Source organism: Panthera uncia, chromosome F2 (genome assembly GCF_023721935.1).
Source record: "Panthera uncia isolate 11264 chromosome F2, Puncia_PCG_1.0, whole genome shotgun sequence".
Taxonomy (NCBI): domain Eukaryota; kingdom Metazoa; phylum Chordata; class Mammalia; order Carnivora; family Felidae; genus Panthera; species Panthera uncia.
In genome coordinates, this window is record NC_064812.1 from 55321968 (window position 1) to 55349129 (window position 27162).

The 27162-nt window shown below is 36.5% G+C and overlaps 1 long non-coding RNA gene across 3 annotated transcripts in view; it reads left to right on the forward strand.

Moving 5' to 3' along the window:
* The window catches only part of LOC125924840 (uncharacterized), a 581404-nt gene that overhangs the window by 249311 nt on the left and 304931 nt on the right, over positions 1–27162 (forward strand). The window contains exon 4 of one of the 3 annotated variants that reach the window (XR_007458595.1): positions 16251–16305. The exons of the other annotated variants lie outside the window; for them this stretch is intronic. This is a non-coding gene — a long non-coding RNA (uncharacterized LOC125924840). The remainder of the gene's footprint in view (positions 1–16250; positions 16306–27162) is intronic. 3 annotated transcript variants of the gene reach the window in all.

The following is a 27162-nucleotide window of genomic DNA, read 5'->3' on the forward strand; positions in this document are numbered from 1 at the left end:
CAAGCAGGGGAGAAATGGAGAGAGGGAGAGAGAGAGGGAGAGGGAGAACCACAAGCAGGGCCTGCATATTCAGTGAGGAGCCTGATGCGGGGCTCGATCTCTTGAACCAGGAAATCATGACCTGAAAGGAAACCAAGACTTGGACCCCTCACTAACTGAGTCAATCAGGTGCCCCTTTACTAATTATATTATTATTATTCATTTTTAGCTGGAATATCATTTCATCAACTATTTGGTTGCCCTGAGTCACAGTTTAATTTGAAAAGGCAGAATAAATGTTTCTTTTATTTTATTTACCAATTTTGCCAAAAAAACAAAAGAAAAAAAAAAAAGACTCCAGAGTATATTTCAAAGATGGTCAGTTAGGTATTTTATTTCCTTGTTGTTGTTTTCATTGATGCTATTGTAATTATCAGTGCACAGATTGTGCCCGACCATATTCAGATTGGCTCCTGAGTCATTTTGACACATCCCAGTAGTCTTTGATAGTCTTCCCTACTCTCTAGTATGACAAGATGTAATAGGAACAACTTGTTCTCCTGTGCTGGTTCTGAAATCAGCCATTTCTCCAAGGAGACGTTATCCATTGTATTTATTCAAAGTTGTGTTCCTTCTAGTTTAATCTTCATTCAAGAAATGATTTTTTAAACATATTATTTAATGAATTCTTTCACTTTTTCAAATCTTCCTATTTTCCAAATGCTTCATTTCATCTTGTAATTGTCTTTTTATGTTTTTTTTTAAATAAATAGTTTCTATCACTTTTTAAATTTCTTTTACTTTTTAAAAAACACTGGGCAACACATTTTGTTTTGTGGGTCTTTCTGTCAGCCTCTCAGGGTCTGCTGAGACTTTCTTATCTTTATTTTCCTTTTTATTTCCTACTAACTTTCTGTGGGATTTTACTGGAATATTTTTCTTTTCCTCATTTTAAAATGAAATAAATTTCCATTTTAGGAGAGAAACATAGGTAAGAATATATTTTCTAGCTTCACAATTCCAGTGCTCACTGTCTTCTGTTATTTTCATGACATGATTCAAAAAAATTCTAAAATTTTCCTCCTCAGGCCTCCAACTTTGATTTTTCAGGTTCTCTTCTTTTCTGCCCTGTTGAGCCTGGGGATTTGTTCTAGAAGGGTGGTTGGTTTGATGTGTGTCAAGGTTTCACGGGCTCCAGAACACATCTGTAGCCTCAGAATATCTCAAAGTTCTTGCACACATTTGCAGATTGGAGGCTGAAAGGTCTACTGCTAGTTTCTGCTGCTGTTCTCTGTGAGTTTGTGATGGCAATCATAGGAATCTCTGGCTCTTCTAAATATAAAATCAGCTTTCTCTTCCTTCAACTTCTTTCCACATACTTTTAGATACCACATGTGGGTCTTTTTGCTCTTGTGGATTTGTCCCTACCTGGTTGTAAGTTGCAGTTCACGTGGGCACCTTATCATTGATGTTGTCTGTGAGTTTTGGGGCTTGCTTTACCAGATGCTTTTTCTTTTCTTGTTAGTGTGTGTCTTTAGGGAAGGGGTAGGATATTCAGAGATAAAAACCTTCTCTGTAGCTGCTGTCATTTCCCCAGAGTCCTCTGCCATTCGTATTTAAAACAAAATTATAGGAGTCATTATCCTGATCATAATTATATTGTATCTGTCTCCTTTTCCAGGCTTCATGTTCCACATAGACCCCCCTCCCCCCACTGTAGTATACTGAGTGATTGGATAATGTTGAAGTTTGGGGCCCTCTTTCTGTACCGCCCTCCTCCTAAACATGGCAATCTTAAACTCTACACTGTTTTCTTCACTGTTAAGGAATTTAGAAAATAAAGAGAAGCACAGGTTTACTGGCTGAAAGTGGATTAATGTATTATTTTTCTTAGGTAAAATGTTATAAGACTCTCTAGGCTGAAATTTCCTTGAATCATATTGCAAAGATGAGTGCCCACTTAAAGCACACTAAGACCTGAATCCAAGGAGTAAAACATTTTTAGAGCCTTCAAATTTGCCAACTTTGTGCAATTCTGCATTACTTCTTAAGGTAACTGAAAAAAATAATTTTGTGATAAAGTAAAAGTTGATTTTATGAAATAATATTATTTTTAAAGGGTGTATGTATATATATACATACACACATGCTCAGTGGGTCTTTGAACAACATAGGTTTGAACTGTGGAGGTCCACTTTTTCATTGATTTTTTTCAATATGGTACAATACTATAAATATATTTTCTCTTATGATTTTCTTAACATTTTCTTTTCTCTAGCTTACTTTATTGTAAGAATACAGTATATTATATATATATATATATACATATATATGTATATATATAACATACAAAATATATATTGACTCTTTATGCTGTTGGTAAGACATCTGCTCAATACTAGACTATTATTGGTTAAGTTTTTTGGAGTCAAAAGTTATAAATGGATTTTAAACTGTGCAGGGGGTTGACATTCCTAATCTCACATTGTTCAAGAGTCAGCTGGATATATCATTACATATATGTATCTGGGGGTGGGGAGAGGAAAAGTGTTAAGGCTCTATCAGTTGTTATCTCTTTTTCTAGAATATGGAAACATTTGAAGAGAAATGTAGTATAAAATAAGATGATAATCTAATAGTGAATATAGGTGTAGCTATTGCTATGCAGTGAACCAATCCTAAAATGCTTATGGTTTAAACAGCAATCATTTCCTCACAATTATGCATCAGCAATGTGGGCTGGATCCCTTGGTTGGATCTATGTTGCTTTCATTTGAGGTCACTCATAAAGTTGACATCATCTGGTTACTTGGCTGAGATGGTTGCTTTCACATGTCTGATCACTGGTGCTGGCTGTTGGCTTGGGCAGGTGTCTCCATTACGCTGGCCAGCCTTCTTCACATGGCAGGTTTCCATAAGGAGAATCTTGATGCACAAGTACTTTCCAGCTCTTGATATGCTACTGGTCAAAAGCAAGTCACATGAGCAAGCCCAGGTCAGTGTGGGAAGGAACTACACAGGGTAAGGAAATAGTGAGACGTGATGCATTGGGGCCAATAGTCTAACAACCTACTACAGTAATTATATAAAGGAAACCATTCTGAAGGCAGATGATAAAAAAAAAATACATGTAAGTGGGAGAGTGGTGTAGGTGGGAGTAAGAGGCAATGATCAAAGCTTGCCAAAGCCTGAGGAAGCTTCTGGTATGTTTGTAAAATCCACTGAGATTAAAGTAGTTCTATAACTATTTTCTGACACCAGAATAAAGGTCACAATAGCACATCAGGGAGGCCCATCACTCTTTTTTCTCTTCAATTTTCATGCTCTTTGACTCTGCTCATTTTTAGAATAAATTATGACTTACTCTTCATAAATTTGTTACCTTATTTTTCTCAAAGAAATGTTGATCTCACTTTTATCTGCTATCCCACAGAAATGCAATACAAAAAAATTTCCTATGTAAAATATTTCACAAAGTGTAATATTATGTACCCAGTACAATTAACAGGTATTAAGAATCACATCTCATCATAGCTTAAATAATATCATTCCTCCCCTAAAACTTAAGATAAGATTCTCACTGATTCCTAATGGGTTATTTTCTTCAATAACAAGAGCTGACTTAGGCCATTTCTTCCTAGTGCATAGAGGTCCATGTTTGACTGCTCTTTGATCCTCATTCACATTATCTTTGGTGAACCTGATGATCACACCCCCTGGCTCAGGCCACCAGTATTGCTCCTGATGAAAGTTAACAGTGTTGGCCACATTAAGTCTTACACAGCAAATTGCTGACTTCTGGGGTTTCCTATCAGCTTTACCAGATATTCCACAGCAATTTTTGGACAAGGAAGGCTATAAGCAAGAAAGGTAAACAAGTGTTAAAGCGTTTTAGCATCTAACTGAAACTTTTTTATCTACCATAATCTTATGGAATAAGTATAAAAGTTACTTATAGCTTAGGTAGTGAGAACTTGGGAAAATTTTGGAAGCATCTATATTCATCAGTTATTTCAGGAGTTGGATATTCCCTGGTAACTCAGGATCCTTTTTACCTGGAACAGGGAGCTCTTTCTGTGTTGAAGTGGTTTTACCTTTTTCCAAGGCATTTTTAGTTTTCTCTATTAGAAATTATCAAACTTACACATATTAAGCCATTTAGTCAAGGGAGAGTTAGAGGAGTCATGAGAAAATACTGTTTTGTAAAGCACAAAAGACAGCGATAATATTCCCTAATTGCATTTGCCTCTCACCACCACCTCCTTTGTGAAATGCATCAGCATCTGACTGGTCTCTGTGCCCCACTAATTGGACAGAGCTGCACTGGCATTCTTAGAAAGCACTGATGGTCACTTAGGAAACTGTAGGTAGAGCTTGTGTAGCCAAAGTGCTCAGGAAAGAAACAAATAGTCTTAATAAAATATGCTTACTGTTTTTCTTAGTTAACATTTATTCTCTGTAAGAGATTGGTATCTGGTTTGACAGGGAGTAGTCTAACTCTGTATTTGCCCAAATAATAAAAGCAAGGTTAACATATCTCAGCTTTTCATCCTACTGGAATTAATGTATACAATTTAAAGTTATTTTTTTTTAATTGCTACTGGTTAGAATGCCTGAAGCCTATTAACTGAGCTAGTTAAGGTACAGTGTTAATAGGGATATTTTTCTCTTTTTCTACCACAGGATTGTGAAGTGTGCCCCATTTTCCACAATAGAGTCAAATGAAAAAGTGTAAATCTGTCACCACTAAGCCATGAGACAGGTACAAATGTTTCTCTCCAGAGTTAACATTGATGAGAATCTTTGTGGAAAAGAATCTCTTCTTTTTGTAGAAATATAATAAGATAGAAATTGTATTCTCAATTCCACTACTACGAGAATAATTTCACAGTCAATACCAATGTTTTTATTGATCTTTTAATAACATATGCAGTGTTTACATTAAAAGAAGTTTAAAAAAAAAGTAGGAGGCTTTCAATGCAATCTATCAAGGAGCATTTTCTAATGGCAGGATTCAGTCCCAACTTTAATACATGAAGTTAATACATGCTTATGAGATCAGAGAATCAGCTACAACAAACATTATCATAAGATGTTAAGTTTTTACGTGTGCCCCTGCAGGAATGGGGGAGGGACAGAGAATCCCAAGCAGGCTCTGCATGGTCAGCACAAAGCCCATTGCCAGGTGACCTCCAGATCATGACTTGAGCAGAAATCAAGACTGGGTGGCTTAACTGACTGAGCCACCCAGGCCCCACTCCCTGGCACCTTTCTTTCTGATTGCCACTTCTTTTTTCAGAAAAATTTCATGCACTTAGAATAATTAATAGCATCATCCTTGGCTTCTTGATAATTTCATAATGATGTTGCTTGAGGAAGGAGCTCATCCTCTTTGGGGAAAGTTCAGTCTAAGAAATAAAACATCATTAACACTAGATCTGCATCTGATGGTGGTATGATGCAGATTAGTATCCACTTTGTCTTTTGACTCTCCAGGCTGCATGGGAAGAATGGTATGGTGTGGTTTAGGAAAGCAGTAGCTCAAGAAGATTCCATTTTGTTGCTGTGTTACTCAGGGATTTTATTTGAGCACAATTTTGTATTTTGTTCTGTAAAATTATCATAGTCATTCTTTTGCTAATTAGTAAACAATTAAATGCTATCCTTCATTTATTTTCCCCTTCTGATCAGGAGCCTCCTCTCCATTCTCAGCCTTGATCTGAGTTCCAGTGAAGCAGCATGGAGTAGCTAGATTTCTGACTTCTGAAGTGCAATGCGGGTTCCAACTCTGTCTTCATCACTTATAATTTAGCCTCTCTGATATATTCATTCTAGAACTGGCAATGATGGTCAGTTTGATTCCTGTTTTTCCAGCAACCTTTGCACTTGAAAAGTGTATCACAGCATCTTATGTAGAATGGCATGGATGGAAAAGAAGAGCAAAATAAGTCTTTTAGGAAGGTCTAAAATGCAAATCACGTGGAGGTAACTGCTTGAGATAAAACTAACCCCACCTAGGGCACCTGGGTAGCTCAGTCGGTTGAACGTCCGGCTTTGGCTCAGGTCATGATCTCATAGCTCGTGGGTTCAAGCCCCAGGTCGGGCTCTGTGCCGACAGCTCAGAGCCTGGAGCCTGCTTCAGATTCTGTGTCTCCCTCCCTCTCTGCTCCTCCCCCACTCATGCTCTGTCTCTCTCTCCCTCAAAAATAAATAAACATTAAAAAATTAAAAAAAAAAAACTAGCCCCACCTGAATATTGTCAGTCAAGACAGGGAAGCAAACAAATATATTGTTCACTAAATGTATTATTTTCTGGAAATGTAGAATATACAAGAAAGCCTCACTGCAAATGAAATGCATTTGTTTTACTAAAAGATGTTTAAAAGTAGTATTGAATACTTACTTTTTAAGACTTATGTGTTTCCAGAGTACTATCTACAGTCAGTTTTATGACATTACATAGAGGAGGAGACTGAGTCTCCAAGATCATAAGGGATGGATTCCAGAGCCTTTGCAGGGCCCATTACACTCCATGACCTCCCTTTGCTTGTGCTGTTTATCCAACTAGGTGCTTGGAATACCAGAATGAATAAATCTCTCTTTCAAAAGGCTTTTAACATACATTAGGTAATAAACAACACCTACAAGTAGAACAGAGTACTTTATTTAAAGCATAAACAGAGCAAATGTTCATCTAGTATCATTTAAATCATCTTTAAATTACCTTTTAAATCAACATGCTTATACTTTGGTGTATTTTCTTATTTTTTCCTAGTTCTCTTTACATGTGCCTCTTTTCTTTTTTCTTTTCCCATCTGAAATGTTTATGGTCTCAAAAGTAATTACTGCTTGAAGAAAGTTTTCATGGATACTAAATGCTACCTAATGGAAGCCATAAGCATAGAGTCTGCTAGCATTTAGAGTGGTATAATACATATGCCAGCTTGAATCAAGTGGGAGAAAAGGTTAATCATTCTTTTAAATTGGTAGTGTTGCTGGAGGTGGATTAATATGCTTTTTGAATCCCTTACGTGCTGTAAAGCTCCCTGATCACAGTCACTATGACCATGTTTTAGGTTTTGAATTAAAGGTGTCTCCTGTGATCAGCTGGGCCAACTCCCTTAATCTCTCTGGCCATATTAGGTGATAGTTTTCTCGTTTCAATACATGATCTATGTTATAAGGAGTGTTGACTATACCAAACTCTAAAGTGGGAACCCAGAAAATGAAATAATCTTTCTACTGATGCTTAATCATAATTCTTTTCATTGTGAATATAGTCCTTTCCCTATGTAATGCGGGAACATTATGAAAAGTAGAATGTTCTCTTGTGCCTTTGGAACCTGGAGTGCTCTCGACCTGTCAGCTCACTGGCAGAGCAGGCTTTGTCCAGACACCAAAGAACAAAATGTGAAATTGGCACCAGCCAGCCTCTCCGTTGCACAGGATATTCCTGTTTAAATTTGACGACCAGAACATTTTACAATTTGAAATTATTGTCATCTGGTTTTCTTTAGTTTCTTTGGGAATGAAAGCTTTGAGAAGCTTGTTAAAAAATCTGGACTTCTGATGGTGAGGCTTAACTAGATCCATCGAGTCATCAATCAACAAACATTGACCAAAGCTTACCACTCCCCCAGGTGCTGTCCAAAGGACCCAGACACATCTCAGATAGTGGCCCTGCCCCTTCATTTCTATTAATAGTATTTTTTCTAAATGTAATCAGAGCTCAGGTAAAGACAAGGCATTGATTTGAGTCTGCAGTAAACAAAGCTGCCTAGGCTGATCCCTTCAGTTCCCAGAATTACTTTGTCCAAAGTATAATTTTCCCAGTGCCACGAAACCAAGTTCTGTCATCCATCTATCCACTTGACATTTTATCATGATAGTCTTTGCCTCTTTGACCTCTAGTGAGGAAACTAGCATAAGACACTGGAATATGCCTGGTTCTATAGGTTAAGTGCAGATAATGATATGAATACAATTGAAGATGAAGCCCAAAGTGGAAAAGGCAGCTGTAAATAGATTAAGTAAAAAAGAGGGTATTTGAAAAATAAAGTAGTAAAGATTGAACCTGATGCAATAGCAATGAAGAGCTTCTGGAAGTTTTCCAAGAGGTGAGGGGTTGATTTTTTTAAGAACATTCTCAGCAATTTTATACCAGAAAAAATTATAAGGGTAGTGACTGTATACATGAGATCCAGTGAAAACACTAACTTTAGGCCACTGAGCATGTTTTGAGCATATGCTGTAGAAATTAAATTAGAAAAGAAAGGATAATCTGAAGTCATTTTAAATGAAAGATTCACAAAATATTGGAGCTGGAAGGTATCTTTATTGGATTAGCCAACATTTTTGAGCAGCTACTATGTGGCAAGCACTGTTTTTATGGTCCAGAAGCAAAAGACAAAATAAAGACCAGAAGAATCAAAAGACAATATGAGGGATACATAAACAACTCATTACAAATCTAATGGAGATACGCTATTAAATAAATCATAAGAATGTAACTTTGCAAAAATAGAATTGGAACCAAATAACCCTGCTTGAGGATATGGAAGAAGGTATCAACAATGAGGAAATCCTTGAATTGGGCTTTGAATGTTTGGGAATTACCCAAGTGGAGAAAAGGTCAAGGACATAAGGCAGAAGGAACATCCTGGATGTGAGAACAAGCATAGCATGTTTAAGGGATTGCAAAAGAGATTTTTTTTTTTTTTATATATCTGGGGGCTCGGGTATAGACATTTATAATAGTTAGCTCTTCCTGGTGGATAGACCCTGTGATTATTATATAATGCCCTTCTTCATCTCTTGTTACAGCCTTTAATTTAAAGTCTAGTTTGTCTGATATAAGTATGGCTACTCCAGCTTTCTTTTGGCTTCCAGGAGCATGATAAATAGTTCTCCATCCCCTCACTCTCAATCTAAAGGTGTCCTCAGATCTAAAATGAGTCTCTTGTAGACAGCAAATAGATGGGTCTTGTTTTTTTATCCATTCTGATACCCTATGTCTTTTAGTTGGCGCATTTAATCCATTTACATTCAGTGTTATTATAGAAAGATATGGGTTTAGAGTCATTGTGATGTCTGTATGTTTTATGCTTGTAGTGATGTCTCTGGTACTTTGTCTCACAGGATCCCCCTTAGGATCTCTTGTAGGGCTGGTTTCGTGGTGACAAATTCCTTCAGTTTTTGTTTGTTTGGGAAGACCTTTATCTCTCCTTCTATTCTAAATGACAGACTTGCTGGATAAAGGATTCTCGGCTGCATATTTTTTCTGTTTAGCACACTGTAGATATCGTGCCAAGCCTTTCTGGCCTGCCAAGTTTCAAAGGAGAGATCAGTCACGAGTCTTATAGGTCTCCCTTTATAAGTGAGGGCACGTTTATCCCTTGCTGCTTTCAGAATTTTCTCTTTATCCTTGTATTTTGCCAGTTTCACTATGATATGTCGTGCAGAAGGTCGATTCAAGTTACGTCTGAAGGGAGTTCTCTGTGCCTCTTGGATTTCAATGCCTTTTTCCTTCCCCAGTTCAGGGAAGTTCTCAGCTATAATTTGTTCAAGTACCCCTTCAGCACCTTTCCCTCTCTCTTCCTCCTCTGGGATACCAATTATGCGTATATTATTTTTTTTTAGTGTATCACTTAGTTCTCTAATTTTCCCCTCATACTCCTGGATTTTTTTATCTCTCTTTCTTTCAGCTTCCTCTTTCTCCATAACTTTATCTTCTAGTTCACCTATTCTCTCCTCTGCCTCTTCAAGCCGAGCCATCGTGGATTCCATTTTGTTTTGCATTTCGTTTAAAGCGTTTTTCAACTCCTCGTGACTGTTCCTTAGTCCCTCGATCTTTGTGGCAAGAGATTCTCTGCTGTCCTGTATACTGTTTTCAAGCCCAGCGATTAATTTTATGACTATTATTCTAAATTCACTTTCTGTTATATTATTTAAATCCTTTTTGATCAGTTCATTAGCTGTTGTTATTTCCTGGAGATTCTTCTGAGGGGAATTCTTCCGTTTGGTCATTTTGGAGAGTCCCTGGCGTGGTGAGGACCTGCAGTGCACTTCCCCTGTGCTGTGGTGTATAACTGGAGTTAGTGGGCGGGGCCGCAGTCCGACCCGATGTCTGCCCCCAGCCCACTGCTGGGGCCACAGTCAGACTGGTGTGTGCCTTCTCTTCCCCTCTCCTAGGGGCGGGATTCACTGTGGGGTGGCGTGTCCCGTCTGGGCTACTTGCACACTGCCAGGCTTGTGTTGCTGGGGATCTGGCGTATTAGCTGGGGTGGGTAGGCAAGGTGCACGGGGGCAGGAGGGGCAGGCTTAGCTCGCTTCTCCTTAGGTGATCCACTTCAGGAGGAGCCCTGTGGCAGCGGGAGGGAGTCAGATCCGCTGCCGGAGGTTTGGCTCCGCAGAAGCACAGAGTTGGGTGTTTGCGCGGAGCGAGCAAGTTCCCTGGCAGGAACTGGTTCCCTTTGGGATTTTGGCTGGGGGATGGGCGGGGGAGATGGCGCTGGCGCCTTTGTTCCCCGCCAAGCTGAGCTCTGCCGTCCGGGGGCTCAGCAGCTCTCCCTCCCTTTGTCCTCCAGCCTTCCCGCTTTCCGAGCAGAGCTGTTAACTTATGACCTCCCAGACGCTAAGTCGCGCTTGCTGTCGGAACACAGTCTGTCCGGCCCCTCCGCTTTTGCCAGCCCGACTCGGGGGCTCTGCTTGGCCGGCGAGCCGCCCCTCCGCCCCGGCTCCCTCCCGCCAGTCCGTGGAGCGCGCACCGCCTCGCCGCCCTTCCTACCCTCTTCCGTGGGCCTCTAGTCTGCGCTTGACTCCGGAGACTCCCTTCTGCTAATCCTCTGGCGGTTTTCTGGGTTCTTTAGGCAGGTGTAGGTGGAATCTAAGTGATCGGCAGGACGCGTTGTGAGCCCCGCGTCCTCCTACGCCGCCATCTTCCGGAACCCCCTTTTTTTTTTTTTTAATTAGAGTGTAGAGTGCAAGTTGTTAAAGGGTCAAAAATAAAGTGCAAAAGGTAGGTTGGAATAAAAGTATAAAGTGGTCTAGCATTTCCTGTGAAGAAGGATAGGTGTTTTCCTACAAAATGGGTTACTTTTGTGTAAGGCTTAACAAACACTAAATCAGAGTTGTACTAAACACATGGCTTACCGGTGAAAATTTCTGTATTTTGTTTTCCAGGTTAGACACTGTTACAATTCTTTAACGTTTCTTTTTCCTAAGTAAGTCCATCTGGTGAGAATGTGTGATCCATTTTATTTTGGAAAGTTTTGCCTTAACTTTTTTCTACTTAAAACACAAATTCTAATCATGAAGTTTGTATCCTTGAAGTACCTGTTCATATTCTTTCTTTGACATAATGAGGCTAATCAAGATGTCTTCTCTAATTTTGAGAACCAGAATGATTGGTTCCTCATGTTGGTCATTTCAATAGATGGACCAATTTTAGACTCATTGCATAAGAATCATCTGAATAACTTGTTAAATTTAATCCTCATAGATTCTGATTCAGCAGGAATGAGGAGATATCCAGGAATATGTATATTAAATGGGATACTCCAGTATCTACATCTAGTATGCAGCTACATGTAGGAACCATAGTTTATGTTCTGCCAGGAACATGGAGGTATCATGGATACCATAAATGGAGATTAGGAAAAGATGCCTGGTAATTCAGATCCTATATGTGCCTAACTTTTGGAATTTAAAAAAAAGTTTGGAGTTCGAGTTGAAGTTTTTTTTTTCATTCATTCATTCAATGAATCACTTATTCACCTACCTATTTAACAACTATTCTTGAAGTCTAATATGTTCCAGATATGGTACTAAATTGTGGTGGCACAAAAATGAATAAGACATTATTCCTGCCATTAGAGGTAATATCAGATATAAGTGACGGGCAAGAAGAGAATAATAATCGAGTATGTTAAATGCTACATAGAGAGAGAAGCAGTAGGAATTTGTAGTAAACATAAAAACATATCTTTTTTTTTTCTCTCAAAGACTGAATTGTTACCTACATGCTATTTCCAAATGTATATCTTCATTCAAAGTTTTTTTTCTTCTGCACTCTAGATCCAAGCATAAAATTGCCTACTGAATATCGCCTGTTGGATTTCCCCATGAATCTCACAGACAACCTAAAAAATAAATTAGAATTATCATATTTAGCCCGAAACCAGTTATTTCCCCCTGTGTGTCCTATTTTAGTAAATGGCATCATTTGGACTCCAATTGACCAACCAAAAACCTGAGAGTCATTCTTCACCCTTCTCCCCTCCCCTAAACTCCCCCTGAAACAATCCCCAAGACCTGTCATAATTATACCATATATATATTTGTCCACTCTTCTCTGTGTCCATTGTCATACCCTTCACATTTTTTTCCTCATATGTAACAGCTCCATTCACTTTCTCCCTGACTCCAGTACCATTTCTCTATTATTCATTCTCTTCATTACAACTTAAATTTCACTCAACTGCCTAAACCCTTTGAAATTTTTTCTTTAATTTTGGGAAAAAGGCCTCAAGCACTGTGATCCCATCTACTCCACCCTCATCCGGTGCCACTATCTCTACCATTTCCTTCTCCCATACATTTTCAACAATACTCAATAGTCTTGAGTTTTTAAATGACCTCTCTTACCCCTGAACTTTCTCCAGGCTATGTCATCAATTTGGATGATTTTTTAACCATTTAATCATTGGCTAATGCATCTTCATCATTTAAGTTTCAAAATAAACATTGAATCTCTGTCTTTTCATGACTTTCATTTGAGGTTAAATTCTCTTTCTGTATATTCTCTTAAAACCTGGCTGTCAATTATCCATGAGATTTATATTTTGTAGTTTATTTTTCCTAATACATTGTAAACTCCTTATGAACAATGTCTTTATCAGTGTTATAGGTACTCAATAAATACGTATTTTGTTAAAAGATAAAGGAACTATCACTTGGGTGATAATTAGAATAAACTCAACATTTTAGGAAACTTTATAGACTTATAGTATACTTGGAGGCTTAATCAGATCATCACATTTTCAATCATATTTTATTCCAGGGAGTGTGCATTTTTTCTTTTTTTTAAAGAAATCTTTCCTCAGAAGAAAGGATTCTCTTCTCTTTGAATATTTTTTCTTTACTAGAGGGTTTGGTGCCCGAGGGCTGACCCACCTAAGGTCCCCATTGTTAACATCTGTATTATATCTACTGGGTTGGGGTCTCTATTCATACTTAACAGGAATGTCATACTGCTTTTATGTAGTTTCTTCTTTCTCTTCTCCATCTTAAGATCATCCTGCTCTGCTCCTTTGCTTTTTCCCGAAGTCTCCTTTCACCACTTAATGTGGCCTGGTAAGTCTACGCAGTGGTGCTGAAGGAATAGTAAAAAAAATAGAAGTATGCGTGGGGGATATGTCCTTTAGAGAATTTCTCTTTCCAAGTAAATACTTTTTTTTTTCCTTTGGAAAGTATTCCTCCTTCCCCTCTTTAGATCTTAAAAAATATTCCATGAGGCCTGTCATTTAAACTTGCTCCTGGGACAGATTATAAACTATAAAAGATCTAGGAAGAAAATTTGAAATACAAGGAAATGTGTAGAAAGACACAAAGCAAGTGGCAGGAAAACTCCAAGGGTTTGTATGCTCAGTAAAACACTCCACAGATTGACTCTTTTTAGTATGTCTTTTGATCTGAAAAGTCAAATTATATCTCTCACCTAATAACACATTTTGAAAAGAAACTGCAGTGCTTACTGGTTTGTGCTAAGATGGAAAGAGACACAGGAGTGGGCCCTACCACAATTTCATCGTGATTTTAATTGTGGATGAAATGCAACAGAAGGTTGAGACAAAGCGAATGCCAGCACTCCGTGAATACTAAGAAGGCACAATATCTGTGAAAATTCTTTGCAAGCTACAAATAATATTTTTATTTAAGGAAAATTTAAAAGTAATGTACACTTTTCATTGTTTTTCACCTTTGCTATCTTTGGTAACTTTTAAAAGTGAAAAAGACAACTGAATTTGAACAGAACAAGAAGTATATGTACATATTTTCAAAAACAAGACAAAACTTAGACATCAAAAAACAATTGTTCAAGTGTCCTTTTGACTCTGGACCAAGTTGAGATACACAGAAATTTGTGGCCTGGTATATTGATATATTTGGAAACTGAAAGACTTGAGTTTAAATTTTGGTTTATCTACCACAAGTGTCATATTCTGAGTCTTGATTTCTTCATCTGAAAAATGAGAATAATTATAATATAGAACTCATGTAAAAATTACAAAAAATGATATAAAGTACCTGCAGTAAAGAATCTAGTATGGCTAATAAACAATTGATTTTTTAATATTTTTGAGGGCCATTATTATCTGGGAGCTGGGATAGAGTGAGATATTAAGATCAGAAATTCAATTCAGAATTACTGATCAGCATTCTATTACATGCTTTGAAAAAAATGCTTTTCTAAGTAGAGGCAAGCATGCATTTGTTAGAATATTTTAATTTTCTCTGGAAGAACTGGAAAAAAAAACCTTCCACAGAAGAGTAGCAAAATCTCATTTTTAATTTGCTTTTTAATTATTTATTTTATCATTAATAATTTCTTACTGTTCAAGATTTGGTTAAGGAGTTTGAGATGTATTTATAGTTGAATAAAAGGTCAAAGGCAGGAGGAATAAAACTATAAAAATATGAGACATATTATGGTATACTACAATGAGTATTTATTTTGATATTTTGAGGACTTTTAAGACAAGACACCGCTACTTTAAAATTAATTATAAACATATAAATATATATGATAAATAACTGGTTGTGTGAAATATGGAAAATATGTGCAATTTTGAAGAAATAATATTGTCAGCTGTGAGGTTAGAATTTGCCCCAAGTATATTACTCAGCTAGGAAATCCATTCACAAGCGAAAGGAAGAAATCCCAATGAGTTAAATAAAGTACTTTAGACATTTATGAGAAAAAAATAAAACTACCAAGTGAGACAAACTGTTCCAAACATTAGAGTAGCTAGCTATATTGGAGACATATAAATGGTCCACAGATTAAGTATATTTCTCAGAATAACACAAAATGAATCCATTTCAATGACAAAACAAAATAAACAACCAAGATTATATGAATTTTAAACATACCAAGGAAAGGCAGTATAATACATACATATAAAGTAATTTGTAACTGAAAGTGGCATGATATTTGTGAAGATGAAACTATGCAGATATAGAAAAAGGATACCATAAATGTTTGGTATGTGACTAAATTATGCAAATAAGGTTTATGGCATTTTCTATTTGTTTTAAAATCATGAGGTAGAATATAAAACAACTGAGATGCAATCTGTTCTATAGTTGTTCTTTTTTTTTTTAATTTTTTTTTTTAACGTTTATTTATTTTTGAGACAGAGAGAGACAGAGCATGAATGGGGGAGGGTCACAGAGAGAAGGAGACACAGAATCTGAAACAGGCTCCAGGCTCTGAGCTGTCAGCACAGAGCCCGACGCGGGGCTCGAACCCATGGACCGTGAGATCATGACCTGAGCTGAAGTCAGACACTTAACCGACTGAGCCACCCAGGCGCCCCTGTTCTATAGTTGTTCTACTTGAAAAGAAATTAGTGTGTGCTGGGTATTGCACAGAATTGGGGCCCCTGAAAATTAGATTCTGTTCTTAACTAGCTATGCCTTCCAAAAGACAAAGCAAGGCCAAAGGAGATTTTACACTTAATGTAAGAGTATGGCTCAAAGTCTCAGGAAAGAATGCCAGTGAATATAACTAGACTTGTATATGGACCTCCTTTGTCTAGAGGCTTTTGGTATAAAAGGCCTAAAAAAAAATCCAGCCAAAAGGTCCACTCTGTCTACTTCTACTCCAAGGCCAAAACTTAATATTGAATACTACTCTTTTCAAGTTGAGGAACATGTTCCTAGAAATGAGAAAAGCACACTGAAAGAACAACGTGTGTTTATGTATGTGTGTGTGTATGTGTGTGTGTGCACACATATATGTACATGTGGGTAGGGAAAAAGAGAGTAGGAAAAAGAGAGGTCAGAGGGAGAGAGAGAAGGGAGGAGGAGAAGATGAAAGAGGGAGAAAGAGATGCATCAATATTTTCCCACAAAGAATTCCAGGATTCTTTACCTCTCTACCTTTCTAGGATTTGGGAATTGCAAAAGACAGCCATATTAAGACCTTGGCTGCATGGTTTAACTAGATGATCTTGCCTGGATCAAACATAGCAGTTCTTCCTTTTCAGAGTGAAGCAAGAAAGGAATAGGAGAGAAAACTGAGCTCCTTCAAGAGATCAACAGGTAAATGTTCATTAGTCATTTCTGTGCATAAATGTGAAAAACCAAAAGTTTTATAATTTCCATTTGCCACTCTATTATAGCAAATTTGCACACAAGTTTTTATTCGTAGGTTTTTGTGATGGACTAAATGTTTGTATCTGCCTTCCCCATTTGTATGTTGAAATCTAATACCCAAATGTATTTGGAAGTGGGGCCTTTGTGAGCTAATTAGGCCATAGAGATGGAGCCCTCATGAATAGGATTAGTGCCCTTATAAGAGGCCAGAGAGCTACTTAGGTCTCTTTCTGCCATGAAAGGACACAGAAAGAAGTTGGCAGTCTACAACCCAGTAGAGGGCTCTCATCAAGAACCCTGCCATTCTGACACCATGATCTTGGACTTCTAGTTCCAGAACAGTGAGAAATAAATTTCTGTTGTTTAGAAACCACCGAGTCTATGGCACTTTGGTATAGCAGTCCAAACTGACTAAGACAGTTCTTTTTCAAGACTTGATATCCAAAATTTAAAAAATATATAGTTTTCCTTATTTGTAGAAATAGAATATATTGATGACAATAGAAATTCTTGGAGAAATTCTTGCAATTGTAAACAATTGCATTGTTTACAATGTGTCAGAGACTATTTTAGGCTTGGCATGATATTGAGAGATAATTCTCCATAGGTTTCTTCTGTTTCTGCATATCTTACAAGCAGAGGTAGTAACAGATTTTGTTCTAGACTGTCTTTTCAAAAATGTTTATATAGCAAAAAGCCTTCGAAAATAGATAGTGAATGCCTCCATCCAGAACAAAGGAAAGTTTTGTTAATCTTAAAAATAACGATTCCCTCCAGGGCAAAGGGCAGGTTTGCTTGTAGCCCATTATTAAAGATTTAATTTTTTAATCTAGATGTGCCTCATCTGTAATACAAACTCATTATATACACATTATCTCCTGGGGCCACACTGCATTGTTCCTGTGGAATTTGAGAGGCAATGGGAATTGATGTGTACATGAGTTTATGCTTCTTGTGCAGTGATTAATAGAGTCGAATGTCTGAGCCAGGAACCTTGTGTCTTCTGCCAACCTCCATGAAGTACATTAAATGGCAGATAGGGTAAAATCTTAGATCCTTTATAATTCTTCATAGATGGAAGAGTAAACAAGACAGTGCACCTTTTCCTGAAGCTTAAATCCTAATTGGAAGTTGACAGCTCTAATTGGAATTGATTAGTGACAATGAACAAATGATCAGTAATTTCACTTCTGATGAGATCTTGCCAAACATTTAACTGATAACTGCTATAAAAAAAAAAAAAAAAAAGACAACGAAGAACATGCAGGGACAGCCTGACTTCTGGAACAGCAGAGTTAAGGGCCTCCAAATATCTGCTTCTCTACAGAAATAGACAGCACTGACAAAAACTGTCAAAATCAATATTTTTAGAATTCTAGAAATTAACGCCAATTTTGTAATAATCCAGGAAATTATAATCAAAGAAAAATGGTTGAATCTTAACAAGAACAGCAAGGTTAGTGGGGCTTTAACTTGCTCTAATCTCACCCCCATTTTTCCTTAACCCTGTGGTTGTTTTGAAAACCAAAGGCTTCACAACGACTATAGCACAACTACTATTTAAATGCAAAGAGAAAGAAGAATGAAAAAGAACAGAATATCCAAGAACTGTGAGACAATTATAAAAAGTATAAAATATATGTGATGGGAATACCAAATGGCAAAGAAAGAAAGAAATGGAAGGGATGTTTCAAGCAATAATGACTGAGAATTTCTCAACATTAATGATAGACACCAAATCACAGATCAAGGAAACTCAGAACAGCAAGAGTAAATACAGAAAAATTTACACCTAGGAATATCATATTTACACTGCATAAAATTAAGGACAAGGAAAATCTTAAAAGACACAACAGAGGAAACACCTAATCTGTGGAAGGATTAATGTAGGAACCACATTGGACGTTATTTCTGAAACCATGCAAACAAGAACAGAGTGGAATAGAATATTGAGTGTTGAAAGAAAAAAACACCAACCTAAAATTCTGTATCCAGAAAAATTATCCTATAAAAGTAAAGGGAAAATAATAACTTTCTGAGACAAAAATGTGGGGAATTTGTGGCCAATGGATCTGCCTTGCAAGAAATGTTAAAAGAACTTTTAAAGAAATTTCTTTTAAAGAAAGAAAGAAAATGATAAATGTCTGAAACTTGTATCTGTATAAACAAAGGAAGAGAGAGAAGGAATAAGGCCATGTTATTAGCTTGAAAGAAGCCACAATGTAAATATTTACATCAACAAAAATGGCAAATATTAAAATCAGAGCCACAGAGCTACAATTCCCACCCCAAAATGGTTTGTTAAACATTTACTGGTGCCTCATATAATACAAGGCTTATTTTTTCTTAGGATGATTGTCTTTCAGAACAAAACATGAATGAGCCAGTAATTTTACTTTTAAGTCTGATTTTATCAGTCACGTTAGTGGGAATTCTCCAAATTATAGCAATAGGTGGTAATGGGTGGCCATATTTATAATTTAGCAATTAATTTCAGTCCTTTTTCCTTAGTCTGAGTTATAGTATGTTTCTGTTTTGTTGCTCTTCTTCTCCTTCCTCTCTCGTTCTTACTCATCTTCCTCTTCCTCCTCCCCTGCCTCCTCCTTCTCCTTCTCCTTATTTCTTCAAGACAGAGTAGTATATGGAGATAGTATATATGGTACTTTCAGCTATACTCGTTTTTAAAACAGAATTTTTGTCTATATCTTTTAAAGCATTTGTTTTTATAAAAAATGTATTCACATTATACAAACATCAGAATTATAAAAATATAGTAAATAGATTTCTTTTTTGCTCCCAATATCCACCCAATTAGTTTCTGTCCTCTCCCTTCATGAGGTAACTCTTGTGGTTACTTGCTGGAGTCCAGCTCCAGCAGGTCCAGGGGTTCCCGAAGGATGGACGGTGTCGGTGAAAATAAAACAAAACTAAAATAAAAAACGAAAGTAAAAAAAATAAATAAAAACGGACACAGACAACAGCAGTGCGTTGATCTGGCCGATTTATTGTAGCAAATGTGGCATTATATATGCTAGTGATTTCCTTGTAACATACATCATCTATGTTTTTCTAACGTTACCTAATTTAAAAAATATTCTTATGTGTAATCAACCTTTAAGAAATAACATGACGATTTTCTCGTAATGTTCCCGCATACCCTTTGATTATTGAATAATTTCTTACATTATTCCATTATGCATCTGCATTTATCTATAATCTATAAAGCACTTACTTTGCTGTTCCCATGAAAGGCCCTCCATTTCTCAATACCTCAAGTGGAACAGTTACAGGGACATGACCTCCTAACCACATGAGGCCAGAAGAACAATGTGTTTGCCTCAGTCCGAGGTGCCAGGAAGGGGCCGAAAAAGCCTTAGAAACCCATGCCTCATACATTCTCAGAGAGACAATGCACCTAGGAACTAATGAACCATTCTGTACCTTAACCGACTAGGTTCAGTCATCATCTGGAATGCCTCCGGGGGGCCAGGTGGGCCTAGGGGTTGAGTCACCTGTGCCCAGAGATATACTCCTTAGTTGCCGGAGTGAGGCTTTCAAATCCGTATGTCTCTCCTTTACAGGCCCTCTTTGCTGGCAAATGTATGAGGCCATCCTTCCTGTAAGTAGAGGAGTCTCCATAGGGGATGGCAAGGGCTAATGTAAGGCCGCACAATTTCTTGTGGAACCTTATTTTCTTTCCTAATGGTTCTTTTCCCAGAGGGCCTGTTGAGGCCAATTCCCCAACAGACAATACCCCAGGTAGTTTTAAGGCCAAATTACCTAAAAGCAGAAGTAAAAGAAGCTTCACTGTCGGTGGAGTACAAGAAGCTTCACTGTCAGTGAGTGGGCCACCTTACAGTCACCAGTCCGTCCACAGCCGGGGCCTTGCCACTCAGGCTGGGATAGCTCGGCTTCCAGCAATTGCTTAATTTTATTTCCTACAAATTATATATTTTTAAATTCATGTACAAACTAACACAAATATGTATTTTTGTCTCCCTTAAAAAACACAAATCCTAAATATTATATTGGATACCATGTTCCTTGCCTTTTCATTTACTATGTGTTGAGATATTAACATATGAGTACATAAAGAGCTTATGTTTGTTAAAACTACATAATATTCAAGTGTATGGATATACCATAACCTGCTACCACTATAGTTTTTTTTTTCATTTCAGTAATTGACGCTCTATCTTTCCATTTGCTATAGTCAGCCAACTTACTGTCATTCTTGACTCCTCTTTTTCAAGTTCTACACATAATTCCTCTACAATTCTTGTTGGCTCTACCTTCAAAATACATTCAGCATCCACTCACTTCTTACTAATTTTACCACCTCCACATCTATCCCAGGCTATCACTCCACTCCAAGACTGAAGTATCATGTGCTTCCTTGAAATCTTGAGCGTCACAGAACCCCAAAGTCTTAACTGTGAGTTCTTCCACTTTTGCTGGATGTGCTCCATACTCAGTGGGAACTCGTCTCATTGTTCCCCTATCAACCAGGCCAGCTGCACCTCACCTGGATTGCATCCTTACTTCCCTACCAGCCTGCAAAATTATTCAAGCAAATCAATCACATTCTCAAGATGTAACCTAGGGGACATACAAGCCTCTTGTAACTATAATGCCTGCTTTCTACCGCCCCACTGTATTCCCAACTGTTCTTGTGTGTCCCTGTATGGTGCGTGGTATCCTCCTTTCCGAGGCCATCAGTATGCTTGAGTAATAAACTGCCACCAATCTCATCATCTAGGGTCAGTGTCATTTGGCCATTTCACACTATTTAGGGTGGCGTATTTGTTCTTCACCAATGGAGTGACTAGGAGACAGAAAAATCACCATCTATTTTTGTTTTCTCTGCCACAACTGTTGTCTCTCTTCTGTCCATAGTATATTGTCAACATTGTGATCAGTGTGTTGTAACATAAATAATATTTCAAAAATCCTCTGCTGCAACCCATTCAATGACTTTTCATCTCATGTAGGGTAAAAGCCCAAGACCAAAAAGAGTTTACAAAGCTACATACTCTAGCCTTTCCACTGCTCATTGACCCCCTCATCTACTACTCCTGTTCTCATTCATTCTGAACCAGACACACTTTCCTCCTGCTGTCCCTTCCTAGTATGCTCCCACAAGGTGGCATGCCAAAGATGGGCTAGTGGCACCAGTCTACCTCGCTCAATAGAAACAACAGCAACTGTTTAGAACTTAGATTAAAAAAAATACTTTTTATCTTGGAGAAGCATTTTATCACTGATATTGTTTACACTTGCTTGTGCATGGTGATCATAAACATTTTATCAGTTTTTTTATAGTTTTAAATTTTTCTGCAGACAGTGTGTACCTTATTGCCTTGCATCCATGGTGAACTACCACTGACCACTCCCTCTCTTGCTATGAGTTTGTTTCCATCTTAGAGGGTTTGGACTGGCTATTACCTTTACCTAAATGATTCTTTCTTATGAGTCTTGTGTCTGTATCCTTACCTCCTTCAGTCCTTTCCTTATATGCCATTTTCTCATGAAAGCCTCTGTTACTGCTGCATTTAAAATTGAAACCTTACTCCCATTCTCTATTGATTTTGAATGGGAAGGGTTTCAAATTCAGAATAAATGTTTTTAAATATCTGTTTTCTTTCCTAAGATTCAGTTTATTTTTATACTATTGCCCAATTTTATACCCTCTTCTGATAAATCATAAAAGATGAGAATTTTCATAAAAGACATTAAAATGTTAAATTTAAATGGCTGTCAATTTAATTACATACCTCATTAGATATGTCAACTTTCAGAGCTTTAACTTTAGAAATAAAGCTTATTTGAGACTATCTGAAGAAAAAACTATGCGTTGCCGCTCTCCCAAGACTTTTGATGCCACTTTCCATGATGTAAGTACCCCAAATGTATTGACAAGAATAATTATGATAATAATTATTGAGTTGGTTACCATAGGCAAGGCATGCTTTATTATTGAGTTGTTATAATAATCTCATGAGATTGGTATTATTTATATCCCTCTTATAGATGAGAAAAATGAGACCAAAGCTTCAAAGTTATTTGACCAAGGTCACCCAGCTGGTAATTGGCTGTCAGAGTTTTCATTTAGGTCTGCTTCCATCAAAGGCCCTTGCTCTTAATTAGAGCATTACGCATCCCCTCTGTGGAAGTGAACATAGACCAAATGGTAGGTGTCGATTAATAATACTAGAATATCATTATGGAATAAATGAGAACATATCAGGTGAAGGTGGAAAAGCAAAATGCAAAACCTTTTGTTTATAGATTTGGGACTAGCAGTGCAGGGGTCGGTAAACTGCAGTCTATTGATGAAATGACCTACAAATGTTCGCCACTTGACAGAAATACAGCTCCTGATCCAATGTTAATGTAATACATTTAAATGCTACTAAACATCACTTTGGTAACTGCAAACCAAAGGACTGCAGTCATTTGCATGAAATGTATAAATAAGGGGTTTGACTTACATGTTGTCATAGACATAAATTCAGTTTACTCTTTCTAAAAGGCAGAACTTGGCTATGAACATTAAACATGACTTGTATGACCATGTTAATCTTTCCACCTCATATTTCAATTTTTATGGGAACTTTATTACTAAATAATATATCTCCAAGCTCTCTTTTTGTAGCTCTGCTGCCCATTACTTGCCTAAACTACACTCTGTCATTACTTATAGCAGTTTTATGCCTCATATACTGCACAGCCCGTGATGGCTGTCTTCCTAATAAATTCTTCATCACTTTCAATATAATCATCTGCATTGCAGCTTCATTAATATCCTTTCATTCAAAGATCCAGGTAGGCAGCATCCTGCTGAGTAAAAGGCTTTAAAAAAATTAATTAGGCCATAGGAACCTGCTTCTGGGCTTTAGTCAATGTCATGAAATAATGCAGTTACTAATATAATACTGGTGGCTTTTGAATAACAGATTAATTAGGAACATCCTTATATGGAGGAATAAATGGAGTATTCATGACATGATTTTCACTGCAACAATAAAATGCAAAACTCAATACTCAATCAAGTTTAAACCTAATCTTGTTACCTTGATGTGTGCAGGCTTGAGACTCAGAAACATCCACTATAGAGTGGTCTCATGCCAAAACCTCTCCATTTAAACTGAGCTCACAGATCCATGGTTCTGTCTACCATAGAGACTGAAGGTAATGTGGCTTAAGAGTTTTTGTCTTGTATTCCAGATAACCTGATTTACTGTGGTCATTGTTTGGGGCAGAAGCCCTTATCATCTAAATTATATTTGAACTGAGAGCCAATACTTCCTTTTCCTTTCTTTCAGGGAGTATTGAGATGTTGTTTGGGAAGGATGCCAACCAAGGCTATCATAATTTATAATTTGATAATTAATAATAATTCATTTGATAATTCATAATAATTCATTATTTAGGAGATGAATATTCTGAAATTATTTACTGTCATAGGAAGTGTGAAAGTAAATTCAGCTCTAAATTTAAAAGTTGAAAAAATGGAAATTCCATAGGGAAATAAAAACCCAAAAACTTGGGAGTGGATAGGTAGTGGCAAACCAGATGCGATAATTAGTATTTGGGGGTGAACCTAAATTGACCAGGTAATACAAGGATTTTTTCATAAAAAAAGGTCAATGCTCTTTATAGGTATGTACTGAGTTTAAATGTCTGTTTAAGATGTGACTTGGTAAGGAAAATCCTATTTCAATTTTGTGAGGCTTAACTAAGACAAATAAGAATTTTACAAGAATTTTACTCAATGAACCCATTATGTTGTAATTTTAAAATGTGAACATGACACCAGCAGTCAATTTGATAAGTATATTGTGGCTTAGCTGTGCAAGTGAATACTATATACAACAATGAAATGAGCAAACTTTATCTCTACACAAAAATGTAGATGAAGACCACAAGTGTAATGCTGACCAAAAGGAACTAGATCTAAAAAAAAAAAAAAATGCTATATGACTCCATTTATTTAAAGTTCAAAAACAGTCAAAGCTAATCAACTTCCCCCAACCCCACCTTCTGGAAGCCACTTATTTCATTTCAGCCTTTATAGTTTTGCCTTTTGTAAAATGCCATATAAATTAAAGCACATAGTATGTAGATTTTTGTACCTGGCTTTTCTCACTATAGTGTTTTTGAGGTTTATCCATCTGTTGCATAATCAGTAGTTTAGTTCTATATTTTTGCTCAGTTATCTCATTGCTGAGAAACTCATTGTATAGATGTACCATGCTTTGTTTATCTATTTACCCATTGGTGGACATTTGCCTTCATACTAGTTTTTAGCCATTATGAATTAATCCACTATAAATATTTGTGTAGAAGTTTTTGTATGGACCTGTCTTTTCATATCTTTTGGGTAAATACCTGGGACTTGGATTTCTGGATTCTATGGTAAATGTATGATTAATTTTAGAAGAAACTGCCAAACTATTTTCTTAAGTGCTATAACATTTACATTCCCACCAGGATTGTGAGTTCCAGTTGCACTGCACTTTGTAAGCAGTTTGTATCATCTGTTTTGTTATTATTTTTATTTATTTTTTAAGTCATTCTGGAAGCTGTGTAGTGGTATCTCCTTGTGGCTTCAATTGACATTTTCTTGATGAGTAAAATCATCTTAAGGATCTTTTCATGTGATTTTCTGCCATTCACATTTCTTCTTTGGTAAAATATTTGTTGAAATATTTTGCCTATTTTAAAAATTGTGTTGTTTCCTTATTATTATTATTAAGTTTTTATTTATTTATTTTGAGAGAGAGAGTGAGTAGGGGAGGGCCAGAGGGAAGCGGGGTGGGGGGGGGAGAGAGAGAGAGAAAGAGAGAGAGAGAGAGAGAAGGAGAGAATCCCAGATAGGCTCCATGTTCAGCACACAGCTTGATGTGGGGCTGTATCTCATCACACAGTGAAATCATAACCTGAGCTGAAATCAAGAGTTGGACACTTAATAGACTAAGCCACCCAGGCACTCTGTTTACTTATTTTTAAGTGGTAAATGTTCATGTATTTAGAATAAAAGTTATTTAACAGATAAATATAAGTTTTGTAAATATTTCCTCCCAGTGTCTTATCTTTTTGTTTTCTTAACAGTGGCCTTTCAAGGATTAGAAGTTTAAAATTTTATGAAGTTCAACTTACCAGTATTTCCCTTTAAACATTTATGATAAGGCCTATGATTGGTTTCAAGTTATTTTTCATATGATGAAAGTTAAGGGTTGATAATTAATTTATTTATTTTGCATATGGATATCCAGCTGTTCCAGCATTACTTGTGGGAAAGACTACTCTTGCTCCATTGAATTTATTTTGATATGTCTCTCAAAACCAATTGACTATATTTGTCTGAGTCTCCTTGGAAACTCTATTTCATTGATCAATATTTATAATCTAGTGGATATTCTAGATTATTGTAACTGCACAGCAAGTTTTGAGATCGCAACAAGTTTTGAGATCAGCAAGTTTTGAGATCAGTGTTTCCTTGAACTTTTATTTTTTTTCAAAATAACTTTGTTTATTGTAAGTCACTTTGCTTTTCAAAACATTAATTATAATCTTGTCAACTTCTACAAAAAAATTATCTGGGATTTTGTTTGCAATATCTTTGAATCCATGGATACACTTACGAACTAACATGTAGAGAATGATTCCTCCAACTCATGAACTCATGGTATCTCTCCATTTATTAAAGTTTTCTTTAACTTCTCTTATCAATGGTTTGCAGTTTGAGGCATGACATTTTTGTATATATTTTGTTAGATTTATCCTAAAGTATTTCAGATATTTGATAGTACTGTAAATGGTATTTTTTTAATTTAAATTACAATTTATTCACAGGTAGTATATACATATTTGACTTTTTTGTATATTGACTTTGTTTCCTGCCACTTTTTTAAACCACTTAGTAATTGTAGTAACTGTTTTTGTAGGTTCTTTGGGATTTTTTTTTTTTATTCTTTAGATGATAGTATCATTTTTGAATAAAGACAGTTGCATTTCTCCCTTTCCCATCCCTATACCCAGTATTTTTTTTTTCATTATTCTTCTTTATTGCACTATCGAGGACCTATACCAGTTACCAAGAGAAGAGTGTTAAATTTTCCAATTAATCTTGTGAATTTTCCTATTTCTCCTTTTAGGGCTATCAGTTTTTGTTTTATATATTGTAAAGTACTTTTGTTAGGCACATGACAGAACTCTTATGTGTTTCTGAAATATTCCACTTATCATATTATAATCATCTTTATATCTAGTAACATTCCTCGTTTTGAAGAATATTTTATCTTATATAAATGTATCCTACTTGAGCTATGTATCTTTTAGTATATAAATATTTCCTTTTATAGTTAATTATTTATGTACATATATTGACATACATTTCTTATAATCAGCAGAGTTAGGTCTTGACATGTCATTCTCTGCCTTTAAATTGGTTTGCTTTGACTTCTACATTTAATAAAGTCACTGATATGGTTTAATTTAAATCTACCAACTTGCTAGTTACTTTCCATATCTTCCATCCATTCTTTGTTACTTTTATTCTCCTTTCCTATTATTATTTTGAATTAATTAATCATTTTTAAAAATTAAACTTTTAAAAAATAGGCTTATTTATTTATTTATTTTGAGAGAGATGGAGAGAGCGCAAGCATGCAACCATGGGAAGGGCAGAGACACAGGGAGAGAAAGAATCCCAAGCAGGATTTTTGCTGTCAGCACAGCCTGATGCAGGGCTCGATCTCACAAACCATGAGATCAAGACCTGATCCAAAATCAAGAGTT